The 20,993-nt window shown below is 43.9% G+C and overlaps 1 long non-coding RNA gene across 1 annotated transcript; it reads right to left on the bottom strand.

Moving 5' to 3' along the window:
• Nucleotides 1-9,065: 9,065 nt before the first annotated feature.
• Nucleotides 9,066-17,224, bottom strand: LOC150051998 (uncharacterized). The gene is made up of 2 exons (XR_016538468.1): nt 17,170-17,224; nt 9,066-9,572 (listed from the first exon to the last, which is right to left on the bottom strand). It is a non-coding gene; the product is annotated as an uncharacterized LOC150051998 (long non-coding RNA).
• Between the last annotated feature and the right edge of the window lie 3,769 nt (nt 17,225-20,993).

Raw genomic sequence — 20,993 nt, 5'->3', positions numbered from 1 at the left:
GGTTAATCTTTTAAAATCACATCTACAAAGATCCTCCATTTTAAGATAAAAACTATAGGGTTCAGGGATCAGGGCCTGATATCTTTGGGATCATTATTCAGACAAATACAGAGATTTGAATCACAAACTCAGAAATTTAACCTAGAATGTCTGAACCTTTTCCACTATAGTTCATCTTTAAAAAAAAAAGAAAGAAAGAAAATAGGTTGTCTTACCTTGAAGGTATGGATGGTAACAACAAAGATACTTTATAAATCTTTCAGAAGCCATGTTTTGGGGATAATTTGAATCAGTAAGTAGAAAAGAAACTTAGACATGTTGCTCATGTATGTATCATGGAGACAAAAACAAGAGGCAGTTGCAGTAGTTAGGGTTAACCATCCATCTACTCACCGTTCACTTAGTAAATATTTACTGCTGCTATATAGAGCTCAGGCCTACGCTGGGGAGTAACTCATTGGTAGGGCACTTGCTTAGCATGTGCAAGGACTGGATTTCATCTCCAGCCTTAATCCCTATCCCCTCAAAATGATTGATTAATTTCAAGCTAGAGAGTCATTGTAATCTTGTTCAACTCCCAGGTCTGCCACTTACTAGTGTGAATTTTTTTTTTTGCCAGCCCTGGGCTTGAGCTCAGGGCCTGAGCACTGTCCTTGGACTTTTCTCAAGGCTAGAGCTCTACCACTTGAGCCTCAGCACCATTTCTGACTTTTTTCTATGTATGTGGTACCGAGGAATTGAACCCGGGTCTTCATGCATGCTAGGCAAGCACTCTACCACTAGGCCAAATTCCCAGCCCCACTAGTGTGAAATTTTAAAGGCTTTTGCACCCCTCTGAAAATGGGGTTGGCTGGAAACCAAATGAGATACAAGGTGCCTAAAACTCTGTGGTATGTTAAAAAAAAAAAAAAAAAAAAGCTGATTTGGATGCTAAGAACACACATTGCTTAGTGTCTGCCTTCTGGTAATGTGAGTTCTGTGAATGTGAGTGTTTTGTTTACTACTTGGTCCCCAGCCTCTGATACACACGTTAGACCCTCGGGAACTATGTTGGGATTCACGTATGTATAGCATAGTATAGTGTTTTCTGGTTTTATAATTAAATATGACCTACGTATATACCTATCATGATCACTACCATTTTCTGTGACCTCCAAAATTCAAAGGATCAAGCAGTTATAGGGGGGATAGCGTCATAGACGGGAGAGAAGACAGAAAAATGGCTACCCTGGCTGGTGCTTTAAACTAGCGTCATAATGGCAAAATTAGAATGGTGGCTTGTTTAGTATATTCTGAAAGTAAAAGTTAAAAGGATTGCTGGGTGCCAGTGGCTCACAACTGCAATCTGCGCTCAGGAGGCTGAGATGTGAGGATTTCACTATAACTGGAAAAAGTCTGAATGATATTTATGTTCAAATTACCAGCAAAAGCCAAAAGTGAAGGTGTGGCTCAAGTAGTAATTCTACCAACCAGCCTGGAGTGTAAAACTTAAGCATGTGCATAAGGCCCAGAGTTCAAGCCCTAGCAGGTCTCTTCTCAAATCTATTTCAACTTCGGAACATCCACTCAGAGACAAAAGCCCTACCTCTTATTCATGATTCAATCCCTATACAATGTCTTCAAATATTCCTGCCACTGGCAGAAATATGATCAGATTAGACTAACACTTCTTCAAGACAGGTCCATCATTACACCTTATTTTGAACAGCCTAACCTAGGTATTCCTTTGACTACAATATATTCTCTATATTCATTTGTGATATGCAAATTATCTAAGTGTGTACAGATACCTGTTCTAGGCACTGAATCATATATCTATTCAATGAACTTCTTTAGTCTACTGACTTTGAGCTGGTGGGGGCTGGAGGTGGTTCCAAGATTCTCTGATGAAGAACCCAGCTTAACTGGAGAGGCAGACAAGTCAGCAAATGATCTCAGTGCAGGGTGTAGGCATTAGAATCTTGCTTGAGTGGAAATCAGAGAAGGTTCCTTGGCAACTAACGGGGCTATGTCATGAAGAACGAGACAGATGGGAAGGTGTGAGAGATTGTCCAGGTCAAAGGTTGACAAATGTTTCAATCAAAGTATTCCTGCAAGCTGGGCACTGGTGGCTCATGCCTGTAATCCTAGCGACTCAGGGTGCTAAGATGTGAGGATTGTGGTTAAAGCCAGACCAGGCAGGAAAGTCCATGAGATTCTTATCCAGTTAACCACCAGAAAACCAGAAATGGAGTTGTGGCTCAAAATGGTAGATTGCTAGCCTTGAGTTTGAGTGTAGGGACAGTGCCCAGGCCCTGAGCTCAAACCCCATGACTGGACCAAAAATAAATAAATAATTATGGACCTGTCTCAATCCCAATTTTTTTGTATCCTCATTGATTCTTCCAAATAGCTCTGAACACCTAAGAGGACCCTTGCCTAAACTTCTGTAAATCATGTCTTCTCTAGCCTACAAGGTCCTCAGGTCAAGGTCAGGGGTCACTAACCAGCTTGTGCCTCCATAGAATGAACTAGGGTCAGAAAGCCAAATCTAGGGGCCCCATAGCTCACACGAGGTAGAGTATGGAGTGGACATGTGATGTTTATGTTCACAAACTGCAAAGCCACTAGATTGCAAAGCGTCATTACATCGGCAGGTGAAGGGTGATTTTCCTGTGACTCAAGGACTCCTGATGGGCTCTGATTGGTTTGGAGTGGTGGTGGGGGTGGGAGATTGTTTTATGACCCAGAGCCGGGCAATGACAGATAGGAGATGTGGTTTGGTGGGCAGAAGTTTACAGGGCAGGAAATTGCTTCACTGGGCACAACCATTCATAAGAAACACCTCTGGGAAAAAGAGACCTAGGCTCTGGGTACGCAGATCTGCTCTGGCCTCTTGTTTACATCTGCAACAATCTGTGTTCCTGGTTACACAATGTGGCAGCGTCACTTTGAGTGGGGGATCTTTGCCCCTTGGAAGAATAAACACATTCCTTCCTCTCAATGGAATTAGCAGACCTCACAGACTTTTCAGTGACTTTCCTGAAGGCCTTAATGTCATCAGAAGGTGACCCAAAATATGATTACCCATTCGATTGAACTTACTCCAAATCCAATGGAGTTTTCCTTTCTGGAAATAAAGGCTTCAGCAACAAAATATATTCCCAAAGGTAAAGGATGGTGAACAGTGACAATCCTTGGCCAGGCCGTTGCCACAAGCCATGGCAAGTTTCTTAGGAATAATCCAGTCACTGATTTCAGGTTCGTTGGTGATCAATTTTTTGAAGGGGGGGTGGGGGACAGGAGTGTGGGTTGTTTGGATATGTTCCAAACCTGGCTGTTTCCATTGTCCTTCCAGCTCTGCAAATTCTTTAATTAAATTCTGGAGTCCAGAGGTTTCACCACTTAGAGCCACCCAATCTGTACAGGCTGTGGGGAGGAGAGATAAGGAGCAGTAGCTGGAGTCTCAAGAACCATAGGAGGTCTATGGTCAATTCTTGGCAGCCCATAGCTCAGCACTGTTCACTAAGATCAAGCGTCACCCCCCAAGTGGGGCGCCAAGTGGCTTACACCTGTAATCCTAGCTACTTAGGAGACTGAGATCTGAGGATTGAGGTTCAAAGCCAAGCAAGCAGAAAAGTACAGGAGACTCTTATCTACAATTAATCACCAACAAACAAACAACCAAACCTTGAGTTATGGCTCAGGTTGTAGAGTGCCAGCCTCGAGCAAAACAGCTAAGCCCTAGTACTGACACAAAACAAAATAAAAACATAAAAGTCCTACCCTGGACTCTGCTCCTCCTACCTCCCGTTTTAACTCCAGCCCAGCTCCAAGGTGGCCCTGAGTGTTAGCAAGCTGCCTCACTTCTCACAAGCTTCCAGTTTTGTGTCTGCGACAGGAAGAACCTTGTGCTGCTTCATGTCACAGCTTTAATGTAGAAAACCTTCAGGTAAAAAATTACAATTCAGCATGAACCCCTAATTCAGTCTGGGATGGACACCCCAAATAGAGGCAGTCAGCAGCAGAAAGCCCATGGGCTAGACCCATACAAGCTTGGTTTGTTCGCTCCCCTACCAATCATCAGCTTATTTCCAGCCATTCTTGCTCACTCCTTGGTCTCCAGGACCTGGGACAGTGTCTGCTACTCAGTAGGTGCTCAATAAAGATTTGCTGAGTGAAGCAGATACATTAGTGCATAGATGAATACATAGAGGTCACACTTGTTTCAAAATTGGAACTGCTGATATAACAAATCTATTACAAACCTACTCTGGACTTTGGACCACCTAACTTCTCGGCCATCTGATAAGCAGGCAGTTTAGATTCTTAGCTTCCTTGTACTGATAAAGCAGTCATGTCAGGAAAAGCAAAGTGTGGCATTATGCTAAAGCCCACCAAGGTAGATAAAAAGAACAATTCCCTAGCCTAGGACTTCTTAGATAATTAGTCCATTAAGTATCTACAGGAGTTGTCAGCTTCCCTTAAGAGCCTACACTAGTTGCTGCCCTTTCTATGCAGCTTAGGTTTACTCATTCATTCCTGCATTTATTTACTGAGGTGATCTTGCTATACTGTCCGACCTAGCTTGATCTCCTAGACTCAAGCAATCTTTGTGCCTCAGTCTCCCGAGTAGCTGGAGCTATAGGTACACACCACCATGCCTACCTTTGTAAGAAGGGTTAGAGCTATTGTCCCAGACATTTGGGGGGCAGACATCTGGTCTCTAAACTCTGCTAGAGAGACCAGGACCACAGAGGCACAACCCTGTGGTGGTCAAATTGGAGAAGTGTGTGGCCCAGATGACTGAGCATAGACTCATAGGAGTGGTTTGCAATTACGGGAATGAGCTATGCAACGTATATTAGAGGTTCATTTCTGAATACAGTACGTGTGTTTAGGCCTGATGACCTCAAGGGCAGGATGGAGTAGAATTTGGTGAAGCAAGGGGCACAAGAAGTCACAGGAAAACAGCTAATCTTCCTGAGTCTTCATTTTTTCCCCCCCAGAGCTAAGTAATTGTGGGGGTGGGGGTGGAGTATGAACAGAGTCCTAGAGCTTAAACTCAGGGCTTGGGCACTGTCTCTGAGTTTTTTGCTCAAAGCTAGAGCTCTGTCACTTGACTCCCAGCTCTTCTTGGTTAATTGGAGATTTGAGCCTTACAAACTTTCCTTACCGAGGCTTCAAACCACAGTCCTCTCAGATCTCAGCTTCCTGGGTAGTTAGTAGAGCCTCTCAGATCTCAGCTTCCTGGGTAGTTAGTAGAGCCTCTCAGATCTCAGCTTCCTGGGTAGTTAGTAGAGCCTCTCAGATCTCAGCTTCCTGGATTACCGGCATGAGCCACCAGCACTGACTGGAGAGCTCAGTCATGTTAGCTACGCTGTAAGACATAAAGGCAAGCTAATCAACGATGAGAGAAAACATAGACTTTAAGAACTACAAAACATCAGTCTTCAAAGCAATTTCCAGGGCTGTTTTTTGTTTTTGTTGTTTGCAGTGCTCTAAAACCCCAGACCCTTCTTTCTTCTTCACCACAAGCGGCTCTTCAGTGGAGAAGCCCTGGTTTGAAGGAGCACAGGGAGCTGTTAGATGCTGCCCAGCGGGGGCGCTATCCCCACGTGCCATTTCCCCCAGACCCACACAGTGAAGGGCCTCACAGTACAGTAATGGCACTGTACAAGAACAGCATTTTCATCACTGGCATCAGACTGGGTCCTTCCCAGTCCTTCCCCTCCTTTCTCTCACAGGCACGATCCCATGCTATTATTCTCTGCTCCAAGTGACCGCAACAACTCTTGGCTCAGATGAGGAACCTAATACACATGGGTTGGGATGAACTGAGCTCTCTCCTTCCTCTTCAGGCAGTGGTAGCCTCAAATCTATGCACCAACAGCAAATGTCAGGGCAATAGATCCAGTAGGAAAGGTTTCACATCTTCACATAGAGACAGTAGACATGACTTACCCACATTTTTAGAGGATCCTGAACACCCAGGCAATAGTTAACCCAATTAAGAGGCTAGTGAGTTAGCAGCTCTGAGGGCAAAGTTGACGGAGTATCTGTTCAGATCTGGGCATGTAATGATCTCCAAGTCCAGTCTTGGCAAACTCCTCAAAACTCCAGGCTTCTGATTGCCCAGGCATAGTTCCTGAGATTCCTCAATATTGTCTCACTCCTCTGGCCTCCAGGCAGGTAAAACTTTGCTGGGTCTCCTTGACATTCTTTGTGCCTCTACTTCTTAGTGAAGACACTATTATAGTTATGACCCCTCCTCTAATAAACATTTACACTGTCATAATAAACAATTATATTCTATGTAATCCATTGGCAGAGGGATTCAATGATAAAAAGTAGTCTTGGCTATGACTTTACAGACATAATGTTTTATTTCATAAATTAATATGTACCTATGATACACAAACCCCTAGCCCAATTTTGATTATGTTCTAAAAAGTAAGTGCCAGTGATTGTATATAGAGATTCCCTTCTTGAACGCTTGTATGTTGAACACGTCATTTGAAATATGATGTAAAAATCAATGTTAATTAATTCTTTAATAAAAAAAGTAGTCTTGGGCTTAGATGCATAAGATCCTTGGTTTGGTCGCATCCCCAGCACCAGAAGGAAAAGTATAGGCCAGATATGGTGATATACATCTCTAATCCCAGCATGAAATAAAATAAGAAATTAACATAAAACAGAGGCTGAAAGATGGTGGCTTACAATTTTAATCCTAGCTACTCAGGAACCTATGATTTGAGACTCTTGGTTCAAAGCCAGCCTAGGCAGGGAAGGTCTATGAGACTCTTATCTCCAATAACCACCAAGAAGCTGGAAACAGAGCTCAAGTGGTAGAATGCTAGATTTGAGCACAAAAGCTCAGGGACAGCCTAGGTGCTGTCCAGTGCCAAGTTAAGGCCCAGGACCAGCATGAGGAAAGGAAAAAGAAAGAAAGGAAGAAAGAAAGAGAGAGAGGGGAAGGAAGGAAGGAAGGAGAAAGAAAGGAAAGAAAGAAGGAGGAAGGAAGAACATAAATAAATCCCTTCCCTCAAGGGACTTAACACTTAGTAGCACAGTAGGTAGTGCTTCAGTCTTACAAAACTTAGTAGTGAAGGCTAGTGCAGAGCCAGCTCACGGAGTGGACATGGCACGGTGCCCACTGTGCAAGGGCCATGTCTGAAATAGAGGCCGCATCAGAGCCTTCCAGAGAGTGCAGGTGCCTCCTGCTTACTTGTAGGTGGGCTTTATGGCTGAAGTAAGGGTTTGGACATCTGTGGAGGTGAGCTTACCTTCCTGTCACTTTAGTCATGGTAGAGAGAGGAAGGGTCCCACTCAAAGATGAGTCTCTATAATCACAGGAATGTCCAGAGTGGGTGGGCCAAGGGTGACCTCCCCATCACCCTGTAGGAAAGTGAGGACCAGCTAACACCTGTTGAGACAGGCTGCCCATTGTCCTGTGTTTGCAGAGGAGGAGCAGGGAGCTCCAGCAAGTCAGAGGGGATGGGTCACAACCAGGTGAGCCTTCTTTTGGCACCACAAGCATTAGCACAGCTAGGACGGCTGTCCTGGGCAGGATTTATAACTCCAGATTTCAAGGCCTTATCGCAAACAAGTTCTTTCTCCATCGCAATGTGTGGGTAAGGGGAGTGGACAGCCAGGGGACAGCCAGAAGAACTCGGCTGGGTGGGGCTGTGGATCTAGTTGCCATAAGACCTGGAGATTGGGGAAGATGGAGGAATTAGAGAGAAAGTAGGAGAGAGAAAGAAGGGTGGGACTACTCATGACCAAATACAGTATGGGACATTGAACTGGTTAATAACAATGCATTACTTCTTGTCCCATTCTCATGACCCAGACCTGAAAGGTAGTAAACATGTGCATTGGCACATGGTGAAATCCTAGGGCAAGCCCAGAGAACAGACATCGTCTCAGCCAGAAACTAGGTGTTTTTCCTCATCCCCAGTGGTCACCCCAACACCCCCTCCTCCCATGATCCCTCCCTGGTGAGTTACCTAAAGTTTCTGGGTCAGGAATATGACAGAGCTGTCCTGGGAAATGTGAAATTGCCCATCCATGCTGCCTTGGTGTGGAAGAGAAAAGGGATGCTGTGTACTAGAGTTGACGACTGGAATCAGGGAGCCCACCAGTAAAGGATGAGGAAGGAGAACGTCAAGATAGACTGGCTATTCTAGTCTGTGTCCCCACAACCACCAGTGGTGCCTCCCTTTATGCCACCAGAAAGGGAAAGCAATACTGCAAAGCATGCTCTGCTACTTGCCCCAGGACACAACTATGTAAACCCCTCTATAGGAAGAGGGCAAGAGTTCCTTCCATGGCAGTCCTGTCACCAGCCTGCTGGACTTGGGCTTGGCCTGCCTCTTGCTACTGTTGAGACTGCAAGCTTAGCAGGAATTAGAAGATGTCCCTTGAAAGCCAACCACTCCCCCGCCCCACGCACACCCCACCAGGGTGTATTTTCCTCCTCCTGTTTCTCTAGAGACATCAAAAGCACTAGGTCTGGACAGGCAGGCGGAGTTAATAAACACAGAGAAGCTCGGGGGAGGCTTGCAGACCTCTCCCTCAGACTCCCAACTCCAGTCTGAACAAATTCTCCCTGCAACTTCAAAGCTAGAAGCTTGTTTGCCCGGCCACAGAGCAGCAACAATGCTTTCCCTTTTGACCTAGGAAAGCATCCATGGCATGGCTGCTGGAGGACTACTGGCCAAGGGGGCAAACTTAGGTATGGAACCCTGTTTTGGAACTCTGTTAGTGGGCATCCCTGCCAACCTGCACTGCTTCACTAAAAGGCCAAAGAATGGGTTGAGCAGTCCTGATCAGAACTGTGCCCTTACACTCCAGTATCAATGGCAGCAGTCAGGTCTGAGGATAGAAAGAACAGGCTCATCTTACACCCAAAGCTGGGCGTGTCTGGCCTTGTCAGTGTACAACCCAGTGTGCTTTGAGAAGTGGTTCCAGATTACACCTGCACCCCATACGTGTGTGCCCTCTACACAGCCCTGCTCCACACAGCGCCGGAGTTGTCAATCCTGCACAGGCAAAGTTGTAGTAGGTAAAGATGAGGAAGATGGTTTTCAGGAATGTTTATTGACTTGCAAGGAGAGGCTTGTGAGAAGGGCAGGGACAAGGAAGAGAAGTGAGGCTAAAATTTTAGACTCAATAATAAGCTGAAATTGATTTGTGCTAGACCTGTGGAAGAGCGGATGGCAAACCCATAAACTCAGGAACGTGAAGCTGAGCTGAGGTCACTCCAACTCCTTCTGAAAGATCTTCCATCATCAATTAAGGTTAAAACAAAACAGAACAGGAGATTTGGGGTTCCAAGTAAGGAAGTGAATTTCAGTGGTGTAGTGGAAGTCTCTAAACATGAATGCTCTGCAATTAGAAGGCAGTGTGCAATTCTGTCCTCAGACACCAGTTCTAATATCCTCAGCTACTCTTGACCAAGCAGGTGCTTCCTGATCTTCTGGTGGTTCATTAAGCTCCAGTCGCTCCCCTGTTTGTCTCCATAACACAGTAGATTTATGTCCTGGTTACTTTCCCAACCTCATCCTGACCAACACAGCGTCAAAGAGCTGCAGAAAAGGGTAGAAAAATGGAAATTTAAAAAAAATAGAAAAGAAAATACCACCATGGCTCTGGCCTGAATGGTTAAGCAATGCATAAGAATTCTTTCACATTCCCCAAGTCTGAAGCTCCCTCTACACAAAAGACATGCTTTATCACATTGAACAATGGTGGATCATGGAGTAGAGTATGAATCATATAAATTCTTGCCTGTAGGATATTTCTCTCTCTTTTCTTCTTCTATTTTAAAAGAGAAACATTACATTTTCAGTAATGCATTTCAAATGTTTAATTATCCCTAAACCACACATAAGCCGTCAATGTGTTATACTTACTTAAGAGACAGGACTGGAGGCTGCACTGATACAAGTCACTGGGTCCAGATTGTGTGATGGAAGAGCCTCACTTTTCAACCCACCACACCTTGAAGTCTTGGCATCACTTTCAAGATTGAAAGCATTGCTAGGAGAATGGCCAGGGTTGTGAGAAGTCTGAAACCTATCTCATTTGACAATAGCTAAATGGCCTAAAGACACATAAGTCTCAGAAGAGAAGGCCTAAAGCTGGACACTACTGGTTCATGCCTAAAATCCTAGCTCCTCAAGCAGCTGAGATGATGAGGATTGTGGTTTAAAACTAGCCTGGAGGGGCCGGGAGTTTGGCCTAGTGGTTAAAGTGCTTGCCTAGCATGCATGAAGACCCGGGTTCAATTCCTCGGTACCATATACATAGAAAAAAGTCAGAAGTGGTGCTGAGGCTCAAGTGGTAGAGCTCTAGCCTTGAGAAAGCCCAAGGACAGTGCTCAGGCCCTGAGCTCAAGCCCAGGACTGGCAAAAAAAAAAAATAAAACCAGCCTGGGCAAAAAAATACAAGAAACACTCATTTCCAATTAATCAGCAAGAACCCAGAACTAGAGGTGTGGCCCAAGTGATAGGATGTCAGCCTTAAACAAAAAACACTAAGCAAGAACATGAGACCCTATGTTTAAACCCCAGAACTGTCAGAGAAGAAAGAGGGGGAGGGGAAAAGGGAGGAGAAGGAGAAGAAGAGCAGGAGAGGAAGAGGAAGCAGAGAGAAGAGAAGAAAAATGAAAGAAAGAAAGAAAGAAAGAAAGAAGGGAGGGAGGGAGGGGAGGAAGGAAAGAAGGAAGAAAGGAAGAAGGAAGGGAGAGAGGGAAGGAAGGAAGGAAAGAGAAAAGAAAAGAAAGAAGTGGTCTGAAGAGAGAAAATACAAATACACACAGAGCTGCTATGTGAAGGAGAAAACACAATACACTAGGTCCACAGGAAAACTTGATTGTCAATGAGCAGAACGCATTCTCATAACTGATAAATTCTGGAGCAGGGGTGGGGGGGACAATTTGTCAGGCATGCAGTTATGGGGATGATTATCTCAAATTGGGATTTAGGTAAGAGAAAATGTCATCCAACTCTAAGAGTATGAATCTGGTTTGTTTGTTTAAAAAAAAACAGAAAGAAATTAAGCCATGTACTTAATGGCTCACTCTTGTTTTCTGACATGGGATGGAGAAGATCCAAATTCTGCTCCCTCTTCTCTCTTCTCTCTTCTTTTACTTCATCTTTCGCAGAGAGCTTCCCTCATTTCCCCAAGTGTAGAGAAAGAAAGATGGTCTAGATAGTTGCAAAGCCCAAGTCTAACTCTGGTAGTTTGTGTTCCAAGCCTAAGGTACCGACAATCCATCCTCATCTGGCACACACATTTCTGTCTGTCTGTTATCACATTTCTGAATGCATCCACTTAGCATGTTGAGATACTGTTGGAGGTGATGCTGATGGTGATGATGATGGTGATGCTGAACTAATGCAGGGATGAATTAATGCGTGTGTGGATATATGGATGAATTAATGAATGGAGTGGCATATTTAGCATTACTCTTGAAAAAAAAAACTGAACCCCTGACTAGAGGAAGGAGAGGAGGCAATAGAACCCAGTTTCAGTCGTGTTGGCCGCAAATCTGCTGCATAAATACACACATACAGCCAGCCAGCCAGCTCATTCCAGGCCTTTCTCCCAGGACCCAGCTGTATAGGTTGGGCCAGAAAGTGAATATGCAGAGTGGCCAATTAGTTCACTGTGGTGCCCTCATGACCTCTGACACCTGCTGGGCCACCTCATCCATTAGCTGTCCCCTTCCCTTGCCTCCCTCCTGGCTCTCAGTTTGAGTCGTTGTCCTGCCATTCTCTTTCAGCCAAGAAACATGCTCGGGCATTGGAGGAGCAGCTTCTCCTCTTAGCTCCTTTGTTTCGTCCTTCTGTTGTGCTTGTTGCTAACCTGGTCACCACTCCTTGACCCTAGTTCTCTTCTCTTCCCTCCTGGGGTTGGGGAGGGACAGTATGACAAGGCAGGGAATGCTGGAAGGAAGAAGGCCAGCTCCTGCTTTGGGTTTCTTTCTTTTATTATTTTTTAGCCCCCCCCCACCAAAAAAAACCCTAAGTGCCCTGTCTTGCTGTGCCAGGGATAATGATTTCTTTGGAAAGCAAAAGTTCTGAAAAACAACAACAACAAACATGAAAGTAGTAGCATATTCCTTCAGGGTATTGGCTATTCCTCTAGAGACTGGGATATGTATATATTGATTAAGAAGGATGATCTAGTTCAAAGTTATAAGTTTGTGAGTATAGATCTGTGAACAAAGCTAAAGCAATTAGCAAAAGAAGATCAACTCATTCATTTTATTACACTTGAGAAAATGTGGATAGCAAAGGCTAACTTTGGCATTCCAGCTTGAAGAGAGGAAAAGTTGCTAATGGTACCCCCCTCTTTTTTTTTTTAATCAGAAAAAGACAAGTTAGATCCCTTGGGTTTAAATGCAAATCCTGCCACTGTTCAACTGGGTGATTTTTGTGAATAATAGCAACTCCTGTTTTCTGAGTATTCTATGAGCCAAGCCCTGTAGATAATCTCTGGTTTCAGAGTAGGCATCCTCTCAGCAAGGTAGGTGTTATTGTCAAATATCATCTCTGTTTTACATATAAAGAAGTCATATTTACATGTCTAAGTCATAAAGGGTAGTTTTCTGCTCCTGAGTTCTTTAGTCCAGTGTCATTCTGCCTCTAACTTATAAAATACTTATTTGATTCTTATGAACTGGGGCTTTCCTCCCTATAAAATGACCATCTATACAGCAATTGTACCTAATAGCAATGATTCGCAACTGAACATATACTGTATTCTAGGCATTTTTCGAAGTGCTGACAAACCTTACCTTGTTTAACTCTCCAAAAGTTTCAATAAATGCAAACTATGACTCTCATTTTACAGAGGAGGAAATCTAAGGCTTAGTGGCTAAGAAATGAACCCAGAACCCAGATACATAACTACCAAGGAGTGGAACGGAGATTCTAAAGTCATCCCGTTTTGTCCCAAAGCTTGTGCTCTACACAACAGTCCACAATAATTACTGCAGAGAGGGAGGCCTACAGAAGAACAAACAGAACATACACAAAGAAGAAAGAAATAGAGGAACAGAGGAGATCAAGTCTAGTTGTGGGTAACAGAGACAACATTATGGAGAATATAGATATTCTTCACTCCATGGAATTTTACCCTGATGCCAGAAGAGTTCAGACACATCTGTTCTGTAGAGCTATGCACGCACTCATTTTGTATGTATGTGGATGCTAAAGAAGCAAGTTGAGTGCTTGTCATAAACATGCCTGACAAGCCAGGCAAAGGGTGGGTCGCACCACTAATCCTAGCTACTTAGGAGGCAGAGATCTGAGCATTTCAGTTCAAAGCCAGCCCACACAGGAAAAGTCCCTAAAATACTTATCTTCAACTAACTATCAAGAAGCCAGAAATGACACTATGGCTCAAAGTGGTAGGGTACTAACTGAGCACAAAAGCTCAGGGAGAGTGCCCAGGCCCTGAGTTCAAGCCCTAGAACTGTCATTAAACAAACAAACAACAACAAAAAGCCTAACGAGGCAGGTATTCTATCTTATTCATCTTATCCTTCTCACACCAGTAGCTCCAGAACATCACCTCACACACAAGAGGCTCCTAATATCTGTTTCCAAGATGAGTAAGTGAAAGATCGGGCGGGGCCCTTACTGCTTTAGAGGACACTGTAACACCAAAGGCTTGACAGTCCCTTTCCCTCTGAGCTTTCTCCCTGCAGCTCCTCTGACAAGCCCACAGGCTGAGAGATAGGGGGCCCACTAGAGATGATTTATGGTTCTTTGTTATACAAATCTTTTCACATTCCCAAGTCCTCTTTCCCCAGCCAATTCATCATGATATTGAAATGCAACTTTGAATAGTGGAGTATATGGCTCATAACTCTCAAGATGTTCGGGGCACTGCTGGAATTCAGATCTAGACACCAGCTCTCTATCAGGGTTATCTTCAATCTCTCTGATTTTCCCAAGGGCCCAGGTACTAGTCCTAAGCAGTGATAAGAAAGAATAATAAAGGGAGCAACTTGCAGCTTTAGAGGCACACAAGCCTAAGCTCTTCACTTGCTTCATAATGAAATTCACAGGAAGCCTTAGGGAAGACATGATTGCAATACATACCCTTCTTCCCTTCCTTCCTTCCTTCCTCCCTCCCTCCCTCCCTCCCTCCCTCTCCCTCTCCCTCTCCCTCTTTCTTCTCTTTCTCTCTCTCTTTCTTTGTCAGTACTAAGGATTGAACTCAGGGGCCAGGACTCTGACCCTTAGCTGTTTTGCTCAAAGCTGGTGCCTTACCACTTGAGCCACAGCTCCACTTTCAGCTTCCTGATAATCGGTTGGTGGTAAGAGTCTCACAGACTTCCCTTCCCAGGCTGACTTTGACTGAGATCCTCAGGTCTCAGCCTCTTGAGTAGCTGGGTGTTTGTCCATATGAACCGTTGGTGCCTGATGATCGCACTGTTTCTCTTTACAGAGGTGTCTCCAAAGATGCTACACTCCCTGGTCCTGAGCTCCAGCAGTGCGCTGTGTCCATCTGTCTGCAAGAGGATCTGGCCGCCGGGCTCTGGTGGCTCCTGCCCGTGGTCCTAGCTACTTAGGAGGCTGAGTTCTGAGCACTGCAGTTCAGAGCCTACCCAGGAAGGAAAGTCTAGGAAACTCTTACTCCAATTAACCACCAGAAAACTGGAAGTCGCTAGGAGGCACAAAGTGATAGGTAGTTAGCCTTGAGCAAAATTGCTCAGGGATAGCACCCAGGCCCTGAGTTAAAGCTCCAGGAGACTGCCCCCCAAAAAACACCCAAAATGATAATGGCAAAAGTGAAATCTTTTCGTGTGTGTGTGTGTGTGTGTGGTGTGCGTGGTGTGTGTGTATGTGTGTGTGTGCGTATGTGTGTGTGTGTGTGGTGTGTGTGTGTGTGGTGTGGTGTGTGTATGTGTGTGTGTGTGGTGTGTGTATGTGTGTGTGGTATGTGTGTGTATGTGTGTGTGTGTGGTGTGGTGTGTGTATGTGTGTGTGTGGTGTGTGTATGTGTGTGTGTGTATGTGTGTGTGTGTATGTGTGTGTGATGTGTGTGTGGTGTGTATGTGTGTGTGTTTGGTGTGTGTGTGTGGTGTGTGTATGTGTGTGTGGGGGGTGTGTGTATGTGTGTGTATATGTGTGTGTGTGTGGTGTGTGTGTATGTGTGGGTGGTGTGTGTGTGGTGTGTGTATGTGTGTGGGGGTGGTGGTGTGTGTGTATGTGTGTGTATGTGTGTGTGTGTGGTGTGTGTGTGTGTGGTGTGGTGTGTGTATGTGTGTGTGTGTGGTGTGTGTATGTGTGTGTGTGGGGTGTGTGTATGTGTGTGTATGTGTGTGTATGTGTGTGTGATGTGTGTGTGTATGTGTGTGTGTTTGGTGTGTGTGTGTGGTGTGTGTATGTGTGTGTGTGGGGTGTGTGTATGTGTGTGTATATGTGTGTATATGTGTGTGTGTGGTGTGTGTGTGTGGTGTGTGTATGTGTGTGGGGGGGTGTGGTGTGTGTGTATGTGTGTGGGGTGTGTGTGTATGTGTGTGTGTATGTGTGTGTGTGTCTATGTGTGTGGGGGTGTGTGTGTATGTATGTGTGTGTGTGTGGTGTGTGGTATGTGTGTGTATGTGTGTATGTGTGTGTGGTGTGTGTGTGTGGTGTGGTGTGTGTATGTGTGGTGTGTGGTGTGTGTGTATGTGTGTGGTGTGTATGTGTGTGTGTATGGTGTGTGTATGTGTGTGTGTGGTATGTGGTGTGTGTATGTGTGTGTATGTGTGTGTGGGGTGTTTGTGTATGTGTGTGTGTGGTGTGTGTGTGTGTGTATGTGTGTGTATGTGTGTGTATGTGTGTGGGGTGTGTGTGTATGTGGTGTGTGGTGTGTGTGTGTGTATGTGTGTGGGGTGTGTGTATGTGTGTGTATGTGTGTGTGGTGTGTGTGTGGTGTGGTGTGTGTATGTGTGTGGGGTGTGTGTGTGGTGTGTGTATGTGTATGTGTGTGTGTATGTGTGTGTATGTGTGTGTGTGTATGTGTGTGTGTATGTGTGTGGGGTGTGTGTGTATGTGTGTGCATGTGTGTGTGTGTGTGTAGTGCTGGCTATAGACAGAACCCAGGGTTTCCCACATGCTAGGCTAATACTGCGGGGCTGAGCTGTACCCTCAGATCCAGAAGTGAACTGTCCATCTCTTCTTAACTTTACTACAGGCTGACATCAAACTAATCGAAGTCAACTTTTTTTGCGGTTAGTACTAGGGTTTAAACTCAGGGCCTTGGACTTGCTAGGCACATTTTGTAAGACTTGAGCCACACCTCCAGCCTATTTCTACTTTAGGTTGCTATTATTATTATTATTTTCAGATAAGGTCTCACTTTTTCCTACTTCTGCCTGGAATCATGATCCTTCTAGCTTTGGCCTTCGGTAAAGCTGGGATGACAGACTTTGGCCCTCACATTTCAACTTGTTCTGCTGAGATAAGGTTTCACTTTTTGCTCGGGCTGGCCTCAAAGTGTAATCCTATCAACCTTCATCTTCCAGCTAGCTGAGGATTACAGACCTGAGTCACTATGCCCAGGAAAGTAAACTTTTGATCATGACTACAGAAATAAGTATTTCTCTGCATCTGCTATTAAATTTCTTTAAGACTTAAATCCTTAAGCAAAAATCACCTATACAGTTCCAACACAAGAGCACTATTGATTTTAGTTATTGATTATTCTATATCTTCACTTTGTTGTGAAAAGAGCTTTAGCTATTATGTGCTAAATACACAATTTTTGTAATTCAGGTAAATTGGTGGTTTCTGGTTTCCCAGGAAGTAGTGCTAAATAAGCAAATATTTTCCCTTACAATCAGTGCCTGATTCCTGTTTTCCCCAAAGTCAGGAAACTAAAAAAAAAAAAAAATCAGCAAAGATAGATAGATAGGTAGGTAGATAGATAGATAGCCCCTGTCCTGGGGCTTGAACTCAGGGTCTGCGCACTGTCCTTTAACACTTTTACTCAAGGTCAGCACTCTACCACTTGAGCCACACCACCACTTTTGGCTTTTTCTGTATATGTGGTACCAAGGAATTGAACCCAGGGCTTCGTGCATGCTACGCAAGCACTCTACCACTAGGCCACACTGGCACAATAGATATTTTTTGAGGCAGGTCTTGCTATAAAGTATAGGAGGCCCTCAAAACTCACCAGTCTTCTGCCTCAGCTTTCCAACTGCAGGTATTACAGAGGTGTGCTACCATGCTTGGAAAAGATATTCTATAAAATACGTTTAGTTAAGCACCAGTGAATCACTCCTGTATAACTACTGAGCAGGATAAGATCTGAGGACTACCATTCAAAGCTAGCCCAGCAAAGGAAGTCAATGAGAATCTTATCTCCAATTTAAGAAAGCCAAACGCCAACAGTAAAGCCGCAGCTCAAGTGGTAGAACACCAGCTTTGAGAGAAAAAACTAAGGAATAGTGGCCAAGTCCTGAGTTGAAACCCCAGTACACACACACACACACACACACACAGCGTATTCCTTTCCGTTTTAGAAAACAACTTTGTACCTCAAATGTATAAAGAAGAATATCAGATATATTCTTTCATCCCTTGTACACTAGTTTAGAAATTTAACATGTAGAGTAGTTTGATAGGTCCAATTAATCTTTCTCAAGTTTACTCTATGCACTTGACAGTATGAACTATTTTTATGATATATTATATTATCACATGAAGCATTTATCATGTATTGTCCTTGCTTCCCACTCCTTAAATGCAAGCATTTACCTTTGACCTATATGATGTTCACATTTTATTGTTCATTCCAGATGATTCTCTTTCTATTTCGTGGTCATAAAAGATGACTTCACCCCTTTTTTTTCTTTTTGCCAGTCTCAGGCTTGAGCTCAGGGCCTGAGCACTGTCCTTGGACTTTCTCAAGGCTAGAGCTCTACCACTGGAGCCTTAGCACCACTTCCAGCCTTTTTCTATGTAAATGGTACCGAGGAATCAAATCCAGGTCTTTGTGCATGCTAGGCAAGCACTCTACCACTAGGCCAAACTCCTGGCCCTCACTCCCTTCTTAATTTGATTTCTGATCCATCTACTGTAGGAAATGACTAGAGAACATGCTAACCCACACCATGAAGAATACTCGTAAGTCAGAAACTTTACCCTCAAAAGGCTCAACCCAGGTACTGGTGGCTCATACCTGTAATCCTAGCTATTCAGGAGGCTGAGATCTAAGGATCGCAGTTCAAATCTAGCCCAGGCATGAAAGTCTGTGAGATTATTATTGCCAATTAACCACTAGAAAACCAGAAATGGTGCTGTGGCTGAAGTGGTAGGGCATGAGCCTTGAGTTCAGGGACAATGCCCAGGCCCAGAGTTTTAACCTCACAACCAACCGAAAACAAAGAAATAAAGAAGTTTCATAGCTTTAAAGTTGATAAGGCATTTAAAAATGCTTTACCATTATGATTTGACACTCTTGATTAAACATTCTAGAATAAAGGATTACTGACTTCCACTGCTCAGTTTAGACAAAGTACAGAAACATTATTTGGGAATTTCATTACTTGTGTATGCTTTGTTTGGTAACTTCTCGTACATGTAAGTATGTGTTTTATTGGAAAATTTCTGAGATGTGATCCTGGGATATCAAAGATAGGAATTCATCCTCAATTTAATTGTTGACCAGTAATGTATGTAAAAAATCTCCCTTGTATCCTTACATTTTTCACAGTAATATCCCCTCCAAATTCCTCTATAACACAAATACCAGTACTTTACGACAGTTGCCTTATCTTTTGGTATTCAATTATTTCTTTCATATGGTGCCTGCTAACTTTTTCCAGGTAAATCTGATGTTTTTCTCTTTGTAATAAGTCAATATCTTGTAGGATATTCTTTGTGACTATGTATTAGCCTATTTCTCATTTGTGATGAAGAATTTTCTGAAGAAGCCTCAATACAATAGAGGTCCTCATTAGAATGGCATGGCATTATTTCAATCAATATATGCCAAACAGTTTATGCCCAAAGAACACCAAACTTCATTAGTTCCTGTTTTTATTCATGCCATGAGGCAACCTAGCTTTGTTCTAAGAGCTTAGGTTGTGAAGTCAAGCTCTGGAACAAGCATGGCTATTGACCACCTAGAGGATGGGAGAGGCAAGCTACTTCACAACTCAGTCTTAGTTTTTCCTTCAGAAAAACAATCTGTTGCTAGGCATAGTGGTGCACAGTATTAATCCTAGAGCTTGGATGAGGAAGGCCTGAAGATCTCAAAACTGAGACCAGCCTGGATTTCAAAAAACAAAGCAAATAAAGCAAAGCAAAACAAACAAACAAAAACAAGCCAGGCGTGGTGGCTCACATCTGTAATCCTAGCTACTTAGGAGGCTGAAATCTGAGGATCAAGGTTCAAAGCCAGCCCAGGCACAAAAGGACCTGAAGCTTCTATCTCCAATTAACTTCTGGAAAACGGGAAGTGGGGCTTGGCTCAAGGGTAGGGAGGTAGCCTTGAGCTGAAGCGCTCAGGGACAGCACCCAGGCCAAGTTCAAGCCCCATGACACCCCTCCCAAAAAAAGAACAAAAGTGTTGGAGATGAGATGTGGTAATTAATCACTTACCTAGCATTACCTAGATTAATCCCAGGACACACGTGCATGTGCACACACAGTTGTTATGACAGGTGGATGGCTCATATAATCTGAAATTCTGAAAGCTGTGTAGAACTCTATGCAGCACACAGGAAGAACTCAGTAAGTGATACCTATTAATAATAGTGAAGAAATTCAAAGTCTGATGATATTTCTTTTTATGACATTCTGCCATCTTATATATCTATCTTGTTGACCCAGCTGATTTTAAAAGCAGGCCAAAGCTGTTTTGAAACCAGAAAAACAGATCCTCCTCTCTTGTTTCTCTCTGAGAATTTAAACTGTGGGGTCTATGAACCCAGAGTTCACATCAGCTCTTTGCTGCAATGCAGACTGTCCACTTAATTAGGTGATTCCAGAGCCCTTATTCTGGAATGCCTTGTTCTAGAGTGCCACCATGAGGTCAGCTTGGGTGCTGACAATTATTTCCTTGAATCCTGTCTTGGTTGCAAACATATTTGCGTAGTGATCTTCATTTACATTGCATTTTACATATAGTAGAGCCTGCAAAATATACTCTTCTGGCTCCTGACAGAGAAAGAAAAAAACATGAAAAGTATAATAATCTGGAATTCTTACATGCTTTGTTTAGATTTTTAGAGTCTAAAGTACTAGATTAATGATACATCTTAAGAATCTTAGCCCCCAGGGAAAGTGTTGGTTTTTTTTTTTTTTGTCTCTGTGTAAATAGCTGCTGAGTTTGTTATCCATAGCCCATCACCTTCTCCTCATCTTAAGTGTGTGTGTGTGTGTGTGAGAGAGACAGAGACAGAGACAGAGACAGAGAGAGACAGAGACAGAGACACACAGAGAGAGAGAGAGAGAGAGAGAGAGAGAGAGAGAGAGAGAGAGAGAGGGAGGGAGGGAGGGAGGGAGGGAGGGAGGGAGGGAGGGGGAGGGAGGGAGGGAGGGAGGGAGGGAGGGAGGGAGAGAGAGAGAGAGAGAGAGAGAGAGAGAGAGAGAGAGAGAGAGAGAGAGAGAGAGAGAGAGAGAGAGAGAGAAACTGAGGCTTAAACTCAGGGCATTTTTCATTTAAGGATAGGGCTCTAGCATGTGAGCCACAGCTCCACTTCCAACTTTAATTGGAGATGAGTCTCATGAACTTCCCTGCCTGGGATGGCTTTGAACTGTGATTCTCATCACTGTCTCCTGAGTAGCTAATGGGTCACTGGCACCTGGCTACAAGGTTGTTTTTAAGGCCCCTTGTACTTCTTGACACCATTTTCTACTTAAATACCTTTACCTACCTTAACTATCAGTTGACATTTATATTTAACTTTATCTTCTCTACAAAGCCTTTCCTAACTTTCCACAATCCATGCCACCTACCACCACAGAGTAATAATCTACATGTAAGTTACA

Source organism: Megascapheus bottae, chromosome 17 (assembly GCF_031878675.1).
Source record: "Megascapheus bottae isolate mThoBot1 chromosome 17, mThoBot2.hap1, whole genome shotgun sequence".
NCBI classification, from domain to species: domain Eukaryota; kingdom Metazoa; phylum Chordata; class Mammalia; order Rodentia; family Geomyidae; genus Megascapheus; species Megascapheus bottae.
This window is presented reverse-complemented; position numbering and strand designations above follow the sequence as displayed.